This window comes from Aotus nancymaae, unplaced genomic scaffold (assembly GCF_030222135.1).
Source record: "Aotus nancymaae isolate 86718 unplaced genomic scaffold, 86718_ANA_hifiasm-v0.15.2.pri h1tg000057l, whole genome shotgun sequence".
NCBI lineage: Eukaryota > Metazoa > Chordata > Mammalia > Primates > Aotidae > Aotus > Aotus nancymaae.
In genome coordinates, this window is record NW_026988471.1 from 1,476,688 (window position 1) to 1,497,399 (window position 20,712).

Sequence of the window (20,712 nt, forward strand, 5' to 3'; positions counted from 1 at the left end):
TGGATCCTCAGCCTCCTCATTTGTAAAACTGCGTGAATGACCCCTTCCTACCTAAAACAAAGGGCTGGTGAGGATACGTAAGCTTAGTTATTTGAAAGCACTCTTCACTTTTCTTTTAAACTTCATTTTTTGAATATGAGATACATTTACATTATTCAAAAATAAAGAAAGAAATGAATAAATGAATGAACAAGAACAATGAAAACATTTCCCTCTCGACCTGCCTTTTCCTTTAGTAATCCCACATACAAACATTTCTTTTAGTTATTTTCTCTATCCGTCTAGTTTTTTTATGCAAATACAAGCAAATGTGTGTGTGTGTGTGTGTGTGTGTGTGTGTGTGTGTGAAGTCATACTTTTGCTTCTCTTCTGCATCTTGCTTTTTTCTTTAACAAAATATTCTTAAAATCTCTCTGCATGGGTTCAGAGTGCCTCTTCATTTCTTACACAGCCGCATAGGAATTGAAGGCACTTTGATTTGAACAGCATAAAGCATAACGCAGATGTAAATCAGATCGCTTCTGCCTTCCTCTTTTACGGCGAAGCAAGTGTGCCTTGGGTTCTTTGTGAATAATAATGAGGGTAACCAGGGTTTAAAGGGCTGGCATTTACCTGCCAGCCTCTGCACTGCAGGCTTTTCAGGCACTGGTTTATGGAATCCTCAACAACCCTATGACATGAGAAACATTCCCACTATTTTACAGATGAAAACCCCAGGATCTGAGGGGTTGATATAAAATTTGTTGATGTTTTCCAAGCTGTACTGTGAAGCCTTCACTCTCTTCTTCCCTGCTGGGCATGATGATGTCCAAATCCCACCTTGATCTGCATAGCTTTGCTGGCTGTAAGCCCATCACACACACCTTCATCTTCAAACCAAATACCCTGTCCTCCTGGAGACTCTCAACAACTTCTCCTGGACTCTGTCAACAGCCCCCCTGCCCCCAGGCACTGGCGTTAGCTCCTCCAATCCACACTCCACACTGGAAAATCAGACCCTGTCTCCTCTTTGCTTAAACTCAGCCATGGACTCTCACCATCTACAGAGCTTAACCTAAACCCACCATGCCCACCCTGCCTTCCCTCCGGCTTCCCGCTCCCAAGTCTTTAGCCTTTCCTGATGCTGGCCCCACGCCTGAACTGTCCTTGTCTAAGTCGGAAGGTGTCCTTGGAGCCAGCCGGGGAGGAGACTCTCCAGCCCTCCGTTCCTTCTCTAGCAACACTCAGAGTGTCCCCTTTGGGGCGGCGCCGTCCTCACGACTCTGCGGCTCCTTCTCCGGGGGTTGTGTTGTTGTGGTTGTCATCGTGCCTCCACCCTTATTACATGGTTCAGCAAGCACAGCTTTTCTGCGGAATTCTCTGATTCCATTTTTATGTAACATCTCATGTCATAGTTGACTCAAACATACGTTATGTAAATGCACAAAAGAGTATGTTCTTGTGTATGGATGGGACATTTGAAATAATTCACTAAACAATGCATTTCATCTTAGAAAGTAGGCATTTACTTCATTTAGATGTGGGCTAAATTCTGTGCCTTCCCTTGCACCCACAAATGACAACGAATGAGGAACTCAAATAAGCAGGTGACCTCGCATGAGTGGGACTGGTGTGTGTAGACTGGTGAGGCGCGTGTGGACCTACGAGCAACTTTGCAGAACGGTGTCTTTGCAGAATGGTGTGCACTAGACAGGAGGAGGGAGCACGGGCATCCCAGAGGCTCCAGGTCAGAGGGGTGTGCAGTAAAAACAATGGGTCACGTGATGAGGGTGTGCATTGTATTTCATTGAGAAGAGCAGTAAGTGAGCAGCTAGGAAGTCAAGGGCCAAGTCATAGCCGAACATGAAAAGTCATTCCTTCCACTACTTTTGACCTTCAGTTAAAAGTGCTCATTAGGTGTGTTGGGGTGCAGGTGGAAAGTTCTGGATCCACTTTCACACTTCATAACACTTACCGCAGGTTCTAAATTATGAGCAAATAAAAACAACGCTTTACCTGGATAGATAGTGGACTCATCCATGCTGAGACTGATAATTTTGGGGTGCCTACACAGTAGACATAGCAAGTGATATGCTGAGAGCCGGGAGCACAAATAAGCCACACTCCACCCTCAGGGCCCCAAGCTCTCCAGCCACTTCCAGTGACCCCGAGTGCTTGAATAAAAGATGCTGGTGTAGAGAGTGGTCAGCCCTGAGCGTGTTTCACTCCAGGGCCGGAATCAGCGTTCCAGCTTGGTTGTGCCTCTGCTACCTGAGAGCAACTCTCCTTTTTCCAGGAGTTTTTACTTCCAAGAAATAATGGAGGCCAGACCCACCCCAAACCTTTCTAATACTCAGCCCCAAGGCCCTAGAGAAGGTGACACAGCTGGTGATGTCTTCATTTGGGCAGCTGCCATCTAGAGGGGAACCGGGTACTTCTGTCCACATCTCATTTCAAAATCCATACAGCTCTGGGAAATTTTAAAACATCTTCTGTGTTTCAAGGACGAAATCTAGTGTTTAAGACACTTACAACATGTAATCCTTGTAACAGTTCAGTGAAGAAGAAATTCTATGGCCATTTTACTGATGGTGAAACAGGCTCAGGTTCAAGGAGCCGAGTAGCTTCTCTGCAGATGCTGGGGAAGAATTACGATTTGTTCTCTAGTCTGATATCCTATAACTTTTTGGGAAATTTCTGCTGGACACTGAACCGTTCCTGGGCCTAGCAGACCTTTCCTCTCCCAGCTCGTTGGGCAGCGTGGTAGGAGCGCACCCTGCAGGCTGTGTTTCTGCTGCTTCTCTCTCTATCACCTCTTTTGACTTATTCTGTAATAATGTATTACCACGTAGATTACTGTCTTAAAGACACAGAGATTCTAGCAAGTCCTCTCCGTGGAAAATGTCAGCTAATACTCTGTTTTGGCTAAATAATGTATGATACAGATTCACATCCTAAATATGATTTTTCAAAGTCTGAGGCAAACGTAAGGAGGCTTTAAAAATATTGATGGCATTGTTAAGGTCTTTTTCAGCATTCACCTTTTTATCAAGCTGGTGGTGTCCACTCCTCTGCAACCGGAAATCACTCTCTTTTGTGGTTGGTATATTATTCTCCACGTTCTCTCTGTTTTTTAAAATTCGTATGTTTATGTTTTTGTCTTGTATCTGCAGAGGGTACGGGGCGAAACAGGCTGAATGGAGTCCCACCTCACTCAGTTGTGTGGTCTGGCCCTGTCAAGTGACCACGTGCAGCTCTGCCCCCCAGACTGCTGACTGGCATCACTCACCCCTCCAGGAAGACGTTTCTTTCAGCATATGTGCGGTTTTACAGACAGAACTCCCTCTGTATCCAGGCGTGGAAATACCCCTTCCGGCTGGATTTAGTGTGGTGTCACATCCCACACAGTTTTCAGGATGATATTTCTAGTCAGACAGGGTGATATAGCCACAAACGCACTGGAAACATTTCCTCCTCTTGAAATCTTAGGAGTCTCTTGAATTCTGCCCCAACCTCCACAGAGGTGACAACCTTGCCGTCTTCACCCTTCTTTCAGACTTCGTGGAAGTCTCTGCTCGCTCACGCTGGGTACCTCGCCCAGGCATCGGCAAAGGGCTTGCCTGGGAGCAGCACATCTGCAGATGGTAACTTCAGACCGCCATGCTAGTTTGCAAGGGTCTGCTCACCCAGGGAGGAGTTAGCGGCCATCTCTCTTCCAGAAGTGACTGCGGCTATTTCAGAACTGGGAACTTAGGCCTTCACCATGGGTTGATGAACTCAAGCCCCCGGGCCAAATCTGTTCTCTGCTGATGCTGCAAATAAAGTTTTATTGGCCGACGGCCACGCCAATTGCTCACTGTTGCCTGTGGCTCATTTCAGACAGCATGGCAGTGGTGAGCAGTGCACAGGACCACTCCCTCCACAGAGTCTAAAATATTATCTGGCTCTACAAAAAGTGTTGGCCCACAGGTCTATGCAACACAATGATTTACAAATTGTCATTTTATAGCTTACTATGTGAAGACATAGTCTCATTAACATAGCAATGTATCCCCATTTTATGATGCTAAATCTATTTTTCAATGTACTGTTTTATATATATTTCATTTATCACCCATTTACTAAAGTACTTATGGCATACATCCAGAAACTAGATATTGACCATTCCCTGAGAGTCAAATACTAATCGTCAAAAAAAGAGAACATGGATAAAAAAATTCCAGAAATAAGAGGCTGCACGTCTGCATCCTCCACAGTGTGCGGCTGTCAGGGTGGCCTCTATGCACTGTTACCGCAGCCCTGAAAGTGGACATGATTGGTGAGGACTGACGAGGACAGAATGAAGAGAGCGAGGACTGAATGGAATGACCCACGTGAGACGCAAGCATTGCTTGTGCATCCTGCTCTTATTATCATCTAATTGGTTCTGGAGGCCCCGGAGATCTTTGGGTGACAAGCTCGTCTTACACCCAGAAAGGTCTGCTCACGCAGGGCCTGGCTGGAGGGATCCCGGCGGACACTCCCCTAAGGATGGCAGACTCCAGGGCAAAGCCGGACAGGATTTCAGCTGCTGGAACCTCGAGATCTCTTTTTTCCCTGACTAAGTCCAATTTGCTCTCACATTCCGAAAATGGACACCTCTCAAAATCAAAGGGAATGCCTCAGCCGAGAACCTGACTGAAAGCCAAGTATAAACATGGGTGTTTCTTTCAAAACCAGCGCACTCTTTTTCCTTGTTGCTTCATTGAGTTCCTGGTGAGATTTGTATTTGAATGCTTTATATCAAACCACATTGGGCATCCTCAGTTAAATGAGAGTATCTAACTCAATGCCCGAATGCCAATTCAGTAAAGCCACATGTAAACGTTACACCCTTACAAAATATTTCATTAAACGTCCGTAACTTATTACTAAAATTCAATGAGATGAGATCAAATAAGACAGCCTGGATGTACGAAACACCTACAGTTCAGAAACTTTAACTGCTTCTGAAGCCAAGTATTCATGAACACTCAATGCGAATAGATTCTTTTGTTTTTTGTTGTTTTTTTTTAACCTCAGGGAAATGTACGATTAGACATAATGCCTTCCCCAAACTGAACCAATGAGAGCAGTGAGTTTCTTCAGGGAAAATGAATAGGGTAGAGACGAGAAAATAATTAGAACAACTGTGACCTATTACCACAGTTCATAAAGCTCTTAAAGCTGGCAGCACCCACCAGCTTGCAGCATATGGAAGACAATCCCAGCCTCTAATTTCTGTGTAGTGGTAAGCAGTTCTATTATCAGACAGGCAAATGGGGCAGTCGGCAGACAAATAAATCACAATTGCACAGTGAACCTTAAAATGCACCACAGCTTCCCTTATAGAGCACGCTGAGAAATTACCATTTTTACCAGAATTTTCTCCTTTTCTTTATCAGAGTAACATACATAAAAGTACTTCTAAATGTGAGTATTGAGAAGAGAATACCAGAGTTTCCGTTCCATTCGCTCATTCAGAACCAGAGACTTTGCAGGGCCTGAGATTTGGACCATATTTCAGTCTTGTCCACCTCCAGCCCTAAAAATCTGTGCCGTGAGGTAGCAGCCACTAGGTGTGTGCCAACCTCATCCAACCGCAGCCCCCCAAATCAGATCCCACATGCTTTACCAACCAGTCCCTTCCGCTGCAAGCGTAGCTGCTGCGCGCAGTGAGGCCACATGAACCATTTCCATGTGAGGGTCATGGGCACCTTTCCCTCCCACTGGCCATCCCGAGGTGTCCTCTCAGCACCCACGAGGATCCTCACATCATCCCTGCCCTATATAGCTTCAGCAGTGAGAACAAGCTATGCCTCATCTAATTTAACTGCAAAGGGCTCTTTTTGGCACGAATTGTCTCTTTGGAGAGGATGCGCAATGCAACTTTAACTGCCTCCCGGAAGCCATGAAGCACCAGGCAGCTAAGATGAAAGTATTTACTCAAAGCAGCAAATGGGACAAGCGCCAGAGGAGGGGCTGCCTGCAGCAATCCCGGAGCCCCGTGCGGGGCGGAGGTACCTGCAGTCCGTCCGCGCTGGGTGGGTGATCTCGGGGCCTGATGCTCTTCTGCTGTCGACCAGGGTTTCGAGCTGCCCACTGGATAGGAATTCACCAATTCTCCTCTGAGTTCATCTTCTAAAGGAGAGAGCGACAACACAAAATACCGTGAGGAAGGTACGTCCCTGCGCTGTGAGACTCACAACAGCTACATTTCAAGATAGGTAACTGCACCTCGAGAAGATGTGTAAATAATTTTACCCAGAAACCTTGTTATAAACTCTAACGATGGCTGAGTAGAAGTACTTTTTAAACATTTAGTTAATTTACTTTGAAATCCAAGATATTGAACAATTTCAAATACATGGCTAGGTCTGAAGGTAAAATCAAATGCACTTAATATTTAGGGTGACCCATTACAGGCCCATTTCTTAGACTACTGCCTTCTTTAACACTTTGATGTAATTAGAAAACAATTTAATAAAGGAGAAAGATTTTCGGAAATAATGGAATTTCATTCATACGAAAATACAGTTTCCTGATGACAAGGCCGTTTCCAAATGTCAGCTCAATTTTATCTAATAACAACAAAAGAAATCACCTTCATTAATGCAAACGTGGAAATTATTAACTATCAAGTTTTTCTGCAGTGTTATCTCAGTATTAGAGACCGTTGACTGTTCTCATTTGAAGAGGAAATACCTATGTGATTTCAAAGTCTGCTATCAAAGGCAGAATTTGTTTTATTAAACAAAACAGTGAGCTAGAAAATCAGACAGTGAGAGGGTGATGCCTCAGTCAGGGAAGCCATTGTTCCCGGTGCAAACCTCCAAATTCCGAGAGGCTCATAAAGTGCGTCTATGGTAAAGCAGACAAGTGTTAATGTGCCTCCGAGACGTGCGTCAGGAGAACGAGAGACCCTCAGGGACTCCCCACGCTGTTTATGATCAGCTCGATGCAGCAGCATTACCATAACTCCTCTCACAGACACTGTACTTCCTGCGTGTGATAAAGATGCCGGCCAGAGTGCTTAGCAAGGGAAACTTGAAACACGCTAACACAAGATTTCCTCGGAAACGCAAAGGCAGCCGACAAAACGCAACCGTAACAATTATTATTATTTCTCCTAATAAGAGTTTACTAAAACAAACACATAAAAGACAAAGTAATTCCAAAATAGACGCATGGAACTAGAAAGGTTCTAAAATCACCCTGAAAAATCAAGGTTCAAAACTTGAATGAGAGTTAGTGTGTTTGTTTTGCTGCAAAGTCTACAGTCATCAGTTCGGAGCTGTTTTGTAACACTTAAAAATAAACTTAGCTTTTAATACACATTATAATTTGGGGTTTTATTTATAGCAGTGTACAGCCATCGACACTGGAAAATCTCTGATGACAGTTGTGTGTTTTATGACTTTTTCTCAACACCCACATAGTATAAATGTGGGGCATTCTTGCATTTTCTTCCTCAGGCAAATGCCCCCCCGAAACATTTTTGCATCAGATATACCGCCTTGAAATCATCTACAAATCACCTAGATTCAGGAGCACTCACCCCTGACAGACACCACCTTCTTCCTCAGGTGTGCGCCCTGATCATTAATGCTCAGAATTCAGCCCCGCGTCCTGTGAGGCAGAGACAGACGCGACGGCACATGTGGAGAGCCCCTCCCAGATAACGCAGAGTCTGATGAAGAGGAACGTGCACTTCGTGGATACTCGCTGCAATGTAGCCTCCTTCATTTGAACTTTTTGAACTGGGCACCTACTTCCTCAGTAAGATTATACGAAGGCATCCAGCATATAAACGACATTATTCATGTTGAAATAATATTATGATGTAAAAATATAACTACTCTTTTCATCAAGTGTTATCGATTGTATGACTGTCACTACTGCTGGGTGAGCAGGGCCCATCACAGCCAATCTTGGTGTGAACATTTGTTGAGTGAATAAAACTCTGATATTCAGGTTCTGTATCCGACAATAGCAGGGCTGGGCTAAAAGTTTAAATACTCTTTTTAAAGAACCAAATGCTAGAAGCAAGAATCCCACTGCTGTGGCAGCTGATACGGATCCTCAGGCCGCAAGCGTGCCATGTGTATGAGGAGTGTGGTGCGCTCGTGAGGCTCACTCAGACCTCCTTTCTATGTGTGCCGTATATTGAGTGTGAATTTGTAGCTGAGTCTTGGCTCAATGGTTCTGGGAATTACTGTGCAAATGTCCTTCTCTCTGAGAAGCACCTCCACAGTGGGGTACTGCTGAGGGAAGGAAGGACCAAGCTCGTCATCCTCCACCCTCTCTTGCCAGGGAGGTGCTCACCACCCGTGGGACGCAGATGGAAAGAAACAGCTCCTGGTGACTTTTTCTGCAGGTACCAGCACCCTGAGGGGCACATATTCATTCCTGCCATCACTGCTTTTCTAAGATTTCTTGTCAAGAAGACCTTTTGTTTAGCTAAGTGTTGCTGAAATGGCAGTGCCTCTGCCTGTCTGGTAACCTGAATCACGCCTGCAGAATTCGCTACGAGTGGAAACGGGTCTGCTGTTTGTTTTTCACCCTGGAAGTTCTGTGTGAGATTGGTTAAAAGATGAGAGCTGTATGTTGATGGTGCTTGTTTCTCAGACATGTAACCCTGAATAGCAAGAACCAGACAAAACTGCCTGACAAAAAGTCCGCCTCCGATACCACTGTAAGGAGAAGGTGAAACCTTCCTCAGTGAACGGAATCCGTCTCAGAGGAGCTTCCGACAGGCACGTAAGGACTCCCGGGCCTGGTTTTGCATACTTTCCCGGACCCTTGCCTTGACACTGTCTGACCAGGAAAACTGCTTTAAGGTTTTCTGTGTCCTTCAGCAATCAAATTTGGGATCCATTATGGCCAGAGAGGACACTGCATCGCAGCAGATGGGCGGGCAGGCAGTCCTGGCCACCTGTCCCCACTGTGGCTGGCAGATGCATCTCTAACTCCTTCGCCTGTTTCTGTTGCTCGTCTCAACCTACTGACAGCCATACGCCCTCCTTGCTCGGGGGCTGGGTTCAGATGAATAAGCCGCCTGCACTATGGCACACATGGAAGGCTCTCCACTCATCTCTCCTGGCTGAATAAGGAGCTTGTTTCCTTTGCACCAAGTTATACATATCTCAGCTCAACGCACTACTCACAGCCTTTGTGTTAGGATGTGGCTCGTGAGACGGTCACTCAGCTTCTAGCTGGAGATGAGATTTAGAATATGTCCACTTTCAGTTTTTGAGAGAAAAGAAAGAAATGGTAATGAATGGGGACATCTTAAAAAGAAAAACCAGGAAAACAATGTACCGCCAGTTTTAAAATCACCCTTCTCGCATTTGAACACTCACATGCCCTTTGCATGCTTTAAGCCTAGGTCAATTACATATTTGTGGGATGACTTCAATTATTTGGAATATTTGAATGTATTTTTGCAATTAAGAAGATTCGGGCCTACCTCCCATACATGGACGTTCCCATCCCAGATTTTCCCGTAGATCACCTGTGCAATATCAATATTTAGAACGTAACTTTTTTTTGAGATAGAGTTTTGCTCTTGCCACCCAGGCTGGAGTGCAATGAGGCGATCTTGGCTCACTGCAACCTCCGCATCCTGGGTTCAAGTGATTCTCCTGCCTCAGCCTCCCTAGTAGCTGAAGCTACAGGTGCCCACCATCGCTCCCAGCTAATTTTTGTATTTTTAGTAGAGACGGGGTTTTACCATGTTGGCCAGGCTGGTCTTGAACTCCTGACCTTAAGTGATCTGCCCGCCTTGGTCTCCCAAAGTGCTGGGATTACAGGCGTGAGCCACCATGCCTGGCCTAGAACATAACCATAGTCTCAGCTTCTAAGTAAGAGACCACTGATTCCAACATGTCAACTAACCACATAAAAGGACACCAGCAAATGCAGTTTGTAACCTGGAAGTATTTACAGATAAAGACTTCATACAAATAATCTATCCTCCAATCTTCCAAATAGTTTAGAAGCTATTCTTAAACTTAGACATGTACCTAACGCCACGATTGCATTGTTTCTCAAAACTGACACTGAAGTGGAAACAGGTTTGTTTCCCACTGTGGCTTAGAGAGGGTCAGTAGCACTCCCACGGCTGAGGAAGGGGACGCAGGCTTCCCGTCTGCGGCGTGGTGGAGACAGTCTCTCAGGCAGGTTTGCGTGGATGTAAATGGAGCAACCCGCTGTGCCGACAATTTGGCAGTGCGAATGAAAATGTTAAATGTGCCTATGCTAGCCTGACAATTCCAGTTCCTGGTATCTACAAAATATATATTTAGTCACACATATGCATAGATACCTGCATAAAATGTTTCGATGCAATATTGTATATAATCAAAACTCCTCAGTGATAAAATAGTTAGCTTATTTGTGGTAAATAAACAAGCTAGGACTGTCCTATAAGCACTGACAAGGCAGAAGCTGCAAGATGTGTGGCAAAGTGATTAGAGAGTTTGCAGAGAAGCATGCACAGTGTCACCTGTTCACACACAGCAAACACGGACTGAGGGTGTATTCGTCTGTTCTCACACTGCTAGAAAGAACTGCGTGAGACGGGGCAATTTACAAAGGAAAGAGGTTTAAATGATTCACAGTTCCACATGACTGGGAAAGCCTCAGGAAACTTACAATCATGGCAGAGGCGAAGCAGGCACCACAACTTACATGGTGGCAGGTAAAAGAGAGAATCTGAGAGAATGCAGGGAAAACTGCCTTATAAAACCATCAGATCTTGTGAGAACTCACTCATGATCACGAGAACAGCATGGGGGAAGCCACCTCCAGGAGCCAATCACCTCCCACCAGGCTCCTCCCTCAACAGCTGGGGTTTACAGCTCACGATGAGAGTTGGGTGTGGACACAGACCCAGTGGATAGCCGAGGTGACCTCTGGAGACAGGAGGGGGGTTGTGAGGGGCACGCCTTTCACTGACATGTGCACGTGTGTAAACACGGGATGACACAGTTGTGGACACAGACCCAGTGGATAGCCGAGGTGACCTCTGGAGACAGGAGGGGGGCTGTGAGGGGCACGCCTTTCACTGACATGTGCACGTGTGTAAACACGGGATGACACAGTTGTGGACACAGACCCAGTGGATAGCTGAGGTGACCTCTGGAGACAGGAGGGGGGTTGTGACAAATAAGGCCTTTCACTTTTTACTGCAAATACTTCTAATTATTTATTTCATAGGAATAAATACAGTTTACTTATGAATAGACAAAAATATGTATTTTATATAGTGCAATAATTTTATTGCCAAAGAAAATTCATGTAACATTTATGTAACAAAATAAACTGAAAAATTTAATGATTTATCTATTAGTATTTTCAAAAGATGTGTATCAATTACTGTAAAAAATGACTAATAAATTTAGGTTAGAAGTTTACACTCCCAAAGTTGCGTAATAGTTTCAAGCAACGTGCACTCCCCAGACACCCAAGCCATTTGCTGCTCTACAGTACAGCTTAAGACGGGCCCTGGGATGCACCGGCTGCCTATACACCGGCTGCCTATACACCAGTAAACAGTGCAGCAAGGACCTCACATTTGTGCCTGATTAGATCATTCTAGCTCGTTAAAAAACGTTCTTCCACGTGAAGCAAAATGACATAGAAGAGCAAGGAAAAACGGAGGCAATTAGAACAAAGGATGACCAGGGCGTGTCAGAACAGAGAGGTTGCCTGGAACCCTCGCCCTCCTTCCTTCTGCAGGACGGTCGGTGCTGATGAGGTGGACCTTGGGGGCTCGCTCTGTCCCCTAGGGTCTGCTGTTAGCCTGCAGCCCACTCATGGACAGTGAGGACTGATCGCCAAGGCAGTTCCAGCAGGAATCGCACACGGTAGACAGCTTTTGGCATCATTGAATATCAGCAGTAAAAGCAATTGTAGGGATAGTGTAGCCTGCCTCTTCACTTTTAGATTCGGTCACCGAAGTCCAGAAACCATAAAGAGCCTGCCCGAGATCGCAAGAAAGGCTGCAGGTGTGCAGTCCCCAGCACGCCTTCCTCCAACAAAGTCAGAACTAGCTTAAGGAAATCTAAGAATTAATTTCGTGAATGTTATTAATAACAACAAGCTGAAGTCTCCAGGGCACATGGGAGAAGATGTTTCATGGGGCATAGGAAAGGTGAGGAATAGCAGTAACCAAGGAGCAGTAGCTGGGTTCTGCCATTCACATGTCACAGGCAACACCTGGTCTGGGAGCCCTAGAGTGTAGGAACCTGAGGTACTGGGAATGAACACCCAATATTCCCGCCCCACAACCCTGCCCAGCAGCTGTAGGACATGGCTCAGGAAGCAGCTCACCCATGCACAGAGCTTTCACAGTTATGGTGCCCTCTGATTTTGGAGACCCCAGTGGTTCCGCATCTCACTGAATCCAAAGCTTCCCAAGAGGCAAACGCCCAAATAACTCCCCATCAGAGGACTTAGGTGAGGCTGGCCTTCCTTTCTTTCCTGGGAAGCCCATAGGCTCAGATGCGAATGAGTTCTGAGTTAGCTTAGCTGAGTTCACTTCAGCCTCCCTAGCAGCGCCCCACACCTGTTCCTCCTCCCCTCACGCTGAGAGTGGAATCTCTCAGAATATGTGACTGTTCTGGATGCCTCTGACCAAGAATAAATCAGCACAACGATCATGATTTTTATCATCATCCTTATCACTATTATCATTATCATAACGGCAACTTACATGTGTATCCTAGTTTAAAGTTATTTCACACGCAAACACACATGTAAAGGAGGTAGAATTATGCCCGTTTTACAGACGAGGAATCCGACGTTCTCATGCACTACTTGAGTGAGTGAGGAATGGTCGGAGTCAGAGCCGGAACTCAAAGCACACACTCTGGCCTGTCTCCCAGGCCCCCCGAAGCTCAGTGACATGGTATTTCTGAATTCTTAAGACTTACCACCACCTTATGTGTCCTTTAGTTTAAGCAATTTTGTCCTCTCCGTGTCTCTCAAATAGGAACTATGCTTCCTCACTGGTTCACACCCTTCCTCTCTCCATGCACACCTCAGAGATTTTTCAGCCTTCACATCACATCCCACTATTTCTTTACTCAGAGACTTTTAGACCATTCCAGCCTCAGGAGGAGGCTGTTACCTCTGACTGGCGAACGTGGTCATCCTCTAGCTGGCCCATTCCGGCGCTCACACACTGACTCACACAGTCGGCCAGTTCTTCCGCTGTTGGCTCACTTCTGCTAATGCTACTGTTGTCATGAAAGATATTAAGGTGCTTGAAGATGGGGATTGCACCTGTTCATGTTTGCATTACCAGGGGCCAGAGGAGAGAGAATCCATCAAATGAATGAATTGAATAACAATAATAATGAAGCAGAGTTCACTTCAACCTCCTTCCCAGCCCACTAAGGAACTCATGGTTTCTTGAGAGTAAGAAAATGTTTATTACCTGGTGAATTCTTCAGTTATCTAGCATAGGCCTTAGCATATAATGTGTACTCTCAAATAATTACTGATCAAATGGAAAAAATGTAAGCTCTTAGGAAAAAATCCAACAACCTGCACCAGGAAAGAGGAGGAGAGAGCATGGAGCCATTCGAATCAGTGGTGCTACCTTAGGAGTGAGTGCAAGTGGCAGAGAGACAACTCCATGTGGGTGCGTGTATGCTGTGCCTGAGGCATGCCTGTGTGTCTGTGTACCTGTGTGTGCCTGCACGTGCAGCTGTGTGTGTGCCTGTGTGCACCTGTATCTGTACCTGTGTGTGCACCTGTATTTGTACCTGTGTGTACCTGTGCATGTACCCGTGTGTGCCTGTGTGTGCAGCTGTGCATGCACATGTGTGTGTGCCTGTGTGTGCCTGTGTGTGCCTGTGCATGTGCCTGTGTGTGCCTGTGTGTGCAGCTGTGTGTGCACCTGTGTGCCTGTGTGTGCCTGTGCATGCAGCTGTGTGTGCCTGTGCATGTACCTGTGTGTGCCTGTGTGTGCCTGTGTGTGCAGCTGTGTGTGCACATGTGTGTGTGCCTGTATGTGCCTGTGTGTGCAGCTGTGTGCGCCTGTGCGTGTGCCTGTGTGCAGCTGTGTGTGCACATGTGTGTGTGCCTGTATGTGCCTGTGTGTGCAGCTGTGTGTGCCTGTGCATGTACCTGTGTGTGCCTGTGCGCAGCTGTGTGTGCACCTGTGTGTGCCTGTGTGTGCAGCTGTGTGTGCCTGTGCATGTGCCTGTGTGTGCCTGTGCGCAGCTGTGTGTGCACCTGTGTGCCTGTGTGTGCCTGTGCATGCAGCTGTGTGTGCCTGTGCATGTACCTGTGTGTGCCTGTGTGTGCAGCTGTGTGTGTACCTGTGTGTGCCTGTGTGCACCTGTATTTGTACCTGTGTGCCTGTGCCTGTGTGTGCAGCTGTGTGTGCACCTGTGTGTGCCTGTGTGCACCTGTATTTGTACCTGTGTGTGCCTGTGCATGTGCCTGTGTGTGCAGCTGTGTGTGCACCTGTGTGTTTGCCTGTGTGTACCTGTATCTGTACCTGTGTGTGCACCTGTATTTGTACCTGTGTGTGCCTGTGCATGTGCCTGTGTGTGCAGCTGTGTGTGCACCTGTGTGTGTGCCTGTGTGTACCTGTATGTGTACCTATGTACCTGTGTGTGCACCTGTATCTGTGCCTGTGTGTGTACCTGTGTACCTGTGTGCACCTGTATTTGTACTTGTGTGTGCCTGTGCATGTACCTGTGTGTGCCTGTGTGTATGCCTATGCATGTAGCTATGTGTGCACCTGTATCTGTACCTGTGTGTGTACCTGTGTGTGTGCCTGTATGTGTACCTGTGTACCTGTGTGTGCACCTGTATCTGTGCCTGTGTGCCTGTGTGTGAACATGTATCTCTACCTATATGTGCCTGCATGTGTGCCTGCATGTGTCTGTGTGTGAACATGTATCAGTAGCTGTGTGTGCCTGTGTACCTGTGTGTATACCTGTATATGCCTGTGTGTGCACCTGTATCTGTGCCTGTGTGCTTGTATGTGAAGATGTATCTGTACCTGTGTGTGCGCCTGCATGTGTATCTGTGTGTACCTGTGTGTGAACAGGTACCTGTAGCTGTGTGTGCCTGAGTGTACCTGTGTATACACCTGTCTATATGTGCACCTGTATCTGTACCTGTGTGTGCCTGTGTGTGTGCCTGCATATGTATCTGTGTGCACCCGTGTCTGTGTATGTACCTGTGAGTGAACACGTATCTGTACCTGTGTGTGCCTGTATGTGTATCTATGTCTTTGCCTGTGTGTACCTGTGTGCGTGCACCTGTCTGTGTGCCTGTGTGTACCTGTGTGTCTGTGAAGTGAGACTGAAAACACACGATGGTCTACTTGGCTCTCTGTTGTCTCTGAGACACAGAAACTTTATGAATGAAATCATGTTACTGATTGCTAGCTGAACTCTCCTCAATTTTCAGAGAATCCTTGGGAAGAAAATCAGAATTCTAACAGCAAGGCCCCCTTCTTAGAATATATAGAAATTACCGTCTGTCTGAGACTGCAAATGCAGAGTCTGACTTAAACATGCTGTGAGTTAACTTAAAGCAAGGCCACACATTTCACCTTGAAAATCCTAATGGTAGGGGCATGAGTGTACTTAGGGCCCTTCATTAGTGACAGAGGCAGCCACGTGGAAGTGCCTCGTCTTCCTGAATGCAGTGCAGAGGACCGGGGGCTGCTCCCCTGCTCTCTAAACGTGCAGCCTTTTCCTTCACACCACAGCCGCAGGAGGGTGCGCGCTGAGAAGCGAGATTCTTCTGCATAAATCATCCTCCCGCTAACTGCTTCCCAGCTAGAGAAAAGGCGCTTTCCAAGTTCCAGCACTTCCATGCTCATTATTTCATCTGATCCTCAAAACAACGCTGGGAATCGGCAAGTGAGATAGTATTAGCTCTATTTTCAGAGAGAGATGGTTTCAGAAGGTGGTTTGCCTGAGGTCACAGAGCTGAGATGGGGATCCAGGTTTCCACCCTGGCGGTCACCTCCCAAGTCCTACATGTAACAAGCTTTCGGAGAAAACCGTACGGCACGCCACACGCTGACCGCACTGTGCCTTGGAACGGTGGGCATGGAGAGGCGGCCTCCTGCCTGTGGGACCTGATTCTGGTGGCTTAGGAAGGGCCTGTCCTCCAGATTGTTAGACCAGTACGCATGCCAACCGGTGAAGCCCCTACATTAGACATCCATTTATTTAAGCATTATTTTTTAAGACTTTATAAGTGCAACCGATTCTGGACTAGCTGATATTTTGAGTCACTATTGATTCAAAAGAGATGAATTTTTCATGGAGCAAGGAAGATGTGTGCATGGGTGTGGCCGGCGTCTATCCGCACTCTCTGTCCCTCCCTCACACCCCTGCACCCATACACACTCTTTCTCTCATTTTCAGTCTCTGTGTCACAAGGTAAAAAGCATTTCCCTGGGTTTGGGCGGAGGACCTAGGGAGGGCTGGAGGCTTAGAAGCAAACGTTTCCTAGGTTTATCACAGCACGGCGTGCGCTTTGCAGCCAACCGGAAGGGCATGCTCTGTTTCTCATTTGGACACTGTTTGCTGAGGATCTCTCCCTTTGGATTTTGGGGAAGGAGGAGTGGTTTGAGAATTGCTGCCTTCCTCGCTGACATCACCAAAAAGCAGGCCCACAGTGGCAGGGACGGAGACGGATCAGTATAGCAGGAGATAGAGAACCACAGCCCGGGCCTCCGGGCAGCACGGGCTTGCAGAGGAGAGGAGGAGGGAGGCCATCGCTTCCCTTCTAAGTCAAGAGGGATGCAGCAGGGGAGCTCATGATGCTCAGGGTTATGCAGAACTGAGCTGACTGCCATGGAGGCGGGTAGGTTTTCTGAGGAGCAGCAGCTGAGCTTGGAGAAGTGCAGGTCATCAGGCTATGGGTGGTAAGTCACCGAGGGAGAGCTCCTTGAGATAAACAGTAACACAAAAATCACTGAGCAGGTAGAGGGAAGGGTGCTTGCATGGTGAGTCCTGGGGGAGCCTGGATTTTATCCCACAGGGCCCAGGGAAGCTCCTCGCCTCCCCTACAGAGCAGTAAAGAGCCACACTGCTGTTTTAGAAGAGAGGAGGGGAAAAGATGGGGGTGGTTGGGGTTGGGGGAAGCAGACCCGGAGAGAACTGCTGGGGTGAAGACTGGGCGTGGAGAGGCAGCTCACCTCTGTGCAGGGAGAGGAAGTTCCCAGGAGAGGAGAGCAGAGAAAGGGTGGGGCTGCACTGTGGGAGGAAAGAGGGACCCAGGAACCAAGAGATCTCATTTCCTAAAACTTGCTTTGTTTCCATGACTCCAGAAGCAGCAAAAAGAAACATCCCTCCAGTGCACAAAGCTCGCGAGAGAGTAACACTGTGAATTTTTGCAGTCACGCTGCACTTGATGGCCCTGTAAGGCAATGACGAGGTTCTCAGTGTGACGAGGTAGAGATCCACATTCATACCTGCAGCTGTCCGTAGAAGTGATCAGCATATGGCAGTTCAGAATCCCACATGTAGTTTCTTGCAAAATATATACTAGAAAAACATGGTTTGGAGATAGAACTAAAATTGGTAGAAACATACAAAGTAAAAATTTCTTTTTGATAAATTTTAAGATAAAAATTTCTATGTATGTTACACCTTTGCCTGATAGTTTCACTTCTGGAGAACAGAAAGAAAAAGAAGGAAAGGGAAGGGAAGGAAAAAAGGAAGGAGGAAGAAAGGAAGAAATGAAGGAAGGGAAGGGAAAGGAGGGGAAGGGAGGGGAGGGGAGGGAAGAAGGAAGGAAGGAGAGAGAGAAAGAGAGAGAGGGAAGGAGGGAAAGAAAAAAGGAAGGGAAGGATGTAGATGGATTAAATAATGTGGGTCATGCTGAGGCTGTTCACGATTATTAAACATCTAAAAAACACAGCTAATATCTACCTAGAAGAAATCACTAATAAATCATACTATTTCAATATTATCAAAATATATTCTTATTAATGACATGCAAAGTAATCAATATATTACAGTGTCAACGCATGCCTGTGTTCAAAAGAAACAAGTGAAAAGTAAGCGCGAGGTAGCACGCTCGTGTGGACGACACGGTGGCGACGCGCCACACGACCCACAGAGGTCGGGACGGACGGGCGAAGAAGGAGCTCAGGGCTTCACTCCACTGACGTTTATTGTCAGGCAAAGACACATGTTAAATACTTTATATAAATGTTAAAATAATGAGCTTAAGATGTCATAGTAGTATGCTTTTAAAAATTGGGGATTATTTCATGGCATGATTTTATCAATTAAAAATCTCCAGGCAAAAATATCCTACACTTCAATGTGCCCAACCTCCTGTGTCCAGGCAAAATTATAACACTCATCTGAGCAAGCCCTCCTCTTCACGCCTGAGCCTCCCGCGTGCCCACAGATGGGCTGGTGGCCTCTCCAGAAAAGCAGGCAGATTCCCCCGGGGGTGGCGGGAGAAAAGCTCTGTCCTCTTCCTGTGACGAGATGAGCCCGCCTCATCCATCAGCTTCAGTTGCAGAAGAGACTCCTGCCTAAATCGGTGGTTGGGGTTGGCTTGAGGTTTCCAGCTGTCCCGAAAGGGACCTGCCAGGAGAGGCTGCGGCTGGGCGCTTTAGCCGGCAGCTGTGCAAAGCCCCAGCCCGTGAGGAGCTGGATTACTTCGGGCAAGTTTTGCCAGCTCTCTGGGGGTGGGGAGGGATAACATGGGGAGAAATGCCAGATATAGTATGCACCTAAAGTAAAATAAATAAATTAAAAAAAAAAAGAAAATGTCCTCACGTAGCAAGCCTTCCAGTCACCAACTATTCCAGATCCACCCAGTAACTCCCTGTTCTGCACCTGATAAGCATTCCATGCTTATACATGAGCCTCCTTATAAAAGGCCCAGACTTAAAAATAAGAATAGCAAACACAGTGAAGGTAAATGGGGATTAGGGTACTTTTAACACTCAAAGTTTATGTATTTGTGCTATTTAATTAAAATGTAACTAGTCATTCACTACTCTGTGTGGTTTTTGCTACTTCCTTGTACTTCGATAGCTCTGTTCAAACATGGGTGATTCACCATAAACTGTATGGTGTGTACACTAATATATTCATCTGATTGGCCTCCACATGCCAGAGGGATGCAGCCCAGACCTTTCTGAGGCTGGCGTTCCTTACGGGTCCTTACTGCGTGCCCGCACTGTTACATTTTCCATTTTTTGAAGCCAAGACAGTGTGCCCACCACAAAAGATATATGAATCTCTCTGAAGAGATAATAGGGAGAAGGAACCTCATGCACCCATCCTGGAATTGCGTTCTCAGCTCTGCCCCCATCACTGCCATTGGAGGCAAGCAGCCTCTGTGAGAGCCATCTGTAAAGTCTCCATGTGTCCCCAAGAAGTCACATTCTGCAGACCCAGCAACCACCCCACGTCCCGCCACTCCCTCTAGTAATAGAAAAGGATCCCTGGATTTTTCTGGATTCCTACACTTATTAAGATTTGATCCAATTTTTGCATAAGCATCACAGAATCAAAAATCTAGAATTAACAGATTGATATAAAATTCTATGATGAATAAATTCTTAATTTCCAATTCTGAAATACTGTTAACCTTGCCTTATAAATTAACATGAGTGTCTGTAGCAAGGTTAAGATCAATTTATAATGTCCGTAATCTTCACCTTGGTCTTCATTAGCACTGACATAGAAAGACCTGTATCTTAAAAGAAGCAAGGCCTGCTGGGCGTGGTGGCTCATGCCTAAAATCCCAGCACTTAGGGATGCTGAGGTGGGTGGATCACCTGAGGTCAGGAGTTTGAGACCAGCCCAGCCAACATGGTGAGACCCCGTATCTACTCCAAATACAAAAAAAAAAAAAAAAAGAAGAAGAAGAGGAGGAGGAGGAAGAGGAGGAGGAGGAAGAGGAGGACGAGGAGGAAGAGGAGGAGGAGGAAGAGGAGGAGGAGGAAGAGGAGGAGGACGACGATGAGGAGGAAGAGGAGGACGACGAGGAGGAGGAGCAAGAGGAGGAGGAGGAGGAGGAAGAGGAGGAGGAGGACGACGACGAGGAGGAGGAAGAGGAGGACGACGAGGAGGAGGAGGAAGAGGAGGACGAGGAGGACGACGACAAGGAGGAGGTGGAGGTGGCGGCGGCGGCAGCAAGGCCAACCTACAGCAACGGTCCTTCCACCAAAGTGACTTAGGACGATGCCCATTCTGCCCGTGGACCCTACTCTGCAGTGCTTAGACCGCTTAGTTAAGGCACCTAGAAACTACTCCTGGGGCAACGGGAGGAGGCAGGCACTTGAAATGTGCTTTGCTTCATTCTTTTATCCACTCACAGGCAAATCAACAGAAAACAAAACAAAATGATGTCACCAAAGTAGCCGACCTTGAGCATTTTTACACGAAACACAGTTCATTGGCTGAACAGCCTTTGGGAGGTGCGCCCAGTTCTGACCCCGTTCCTTTCGTGCTTTAGGACCGTGGACAACTCTCCACCTCCATGGGCCTCTCTTTTCGTGTGTAATTACCAAGTTCAACTAGATGATCCCTCAGACCTTTACCAGTTCTAAATTACAGAAGTCTGCTTAAAACGTTCCTTTAAAGAAAGTACAAAAGATTAGCCAGGCGTGGTGGTGCGCGCCTGTAGTCCCAGCTACTCAGGAGGCCGAGGCAGGAGAATCGCTGGAACCCGCGAGGCCGAGATCGCGTCACTGCA

At 46.8% G+C, this 20,712-nt stretch overlaps 1 protein-coding gene across 19 annotated transcripts in view; it reads right to left on the bottom strand.

Annotated features, from left to right (window-relative positions):
* Window positions 1-20,712, bottom strand: part of MYT1L (myelin transcription factor 1 like) — a 556,234-nt gene that overhangs the window by 391,643 nt on the left and 143,879 nt on the right. For all 19 annotated transcript variants that reach the window (XM_064363806.1, XM_064363803.1, XM_064363802.1 and 16 more), the window contains one exon: window positions 6,022-6,138. The gene's annotated coding sequence lies outside the window, so the exon portion shown is untranslated. The remainder of the gene's footprint in view (window positions 1-6,021; window positions 6,139-20,712) is intronic.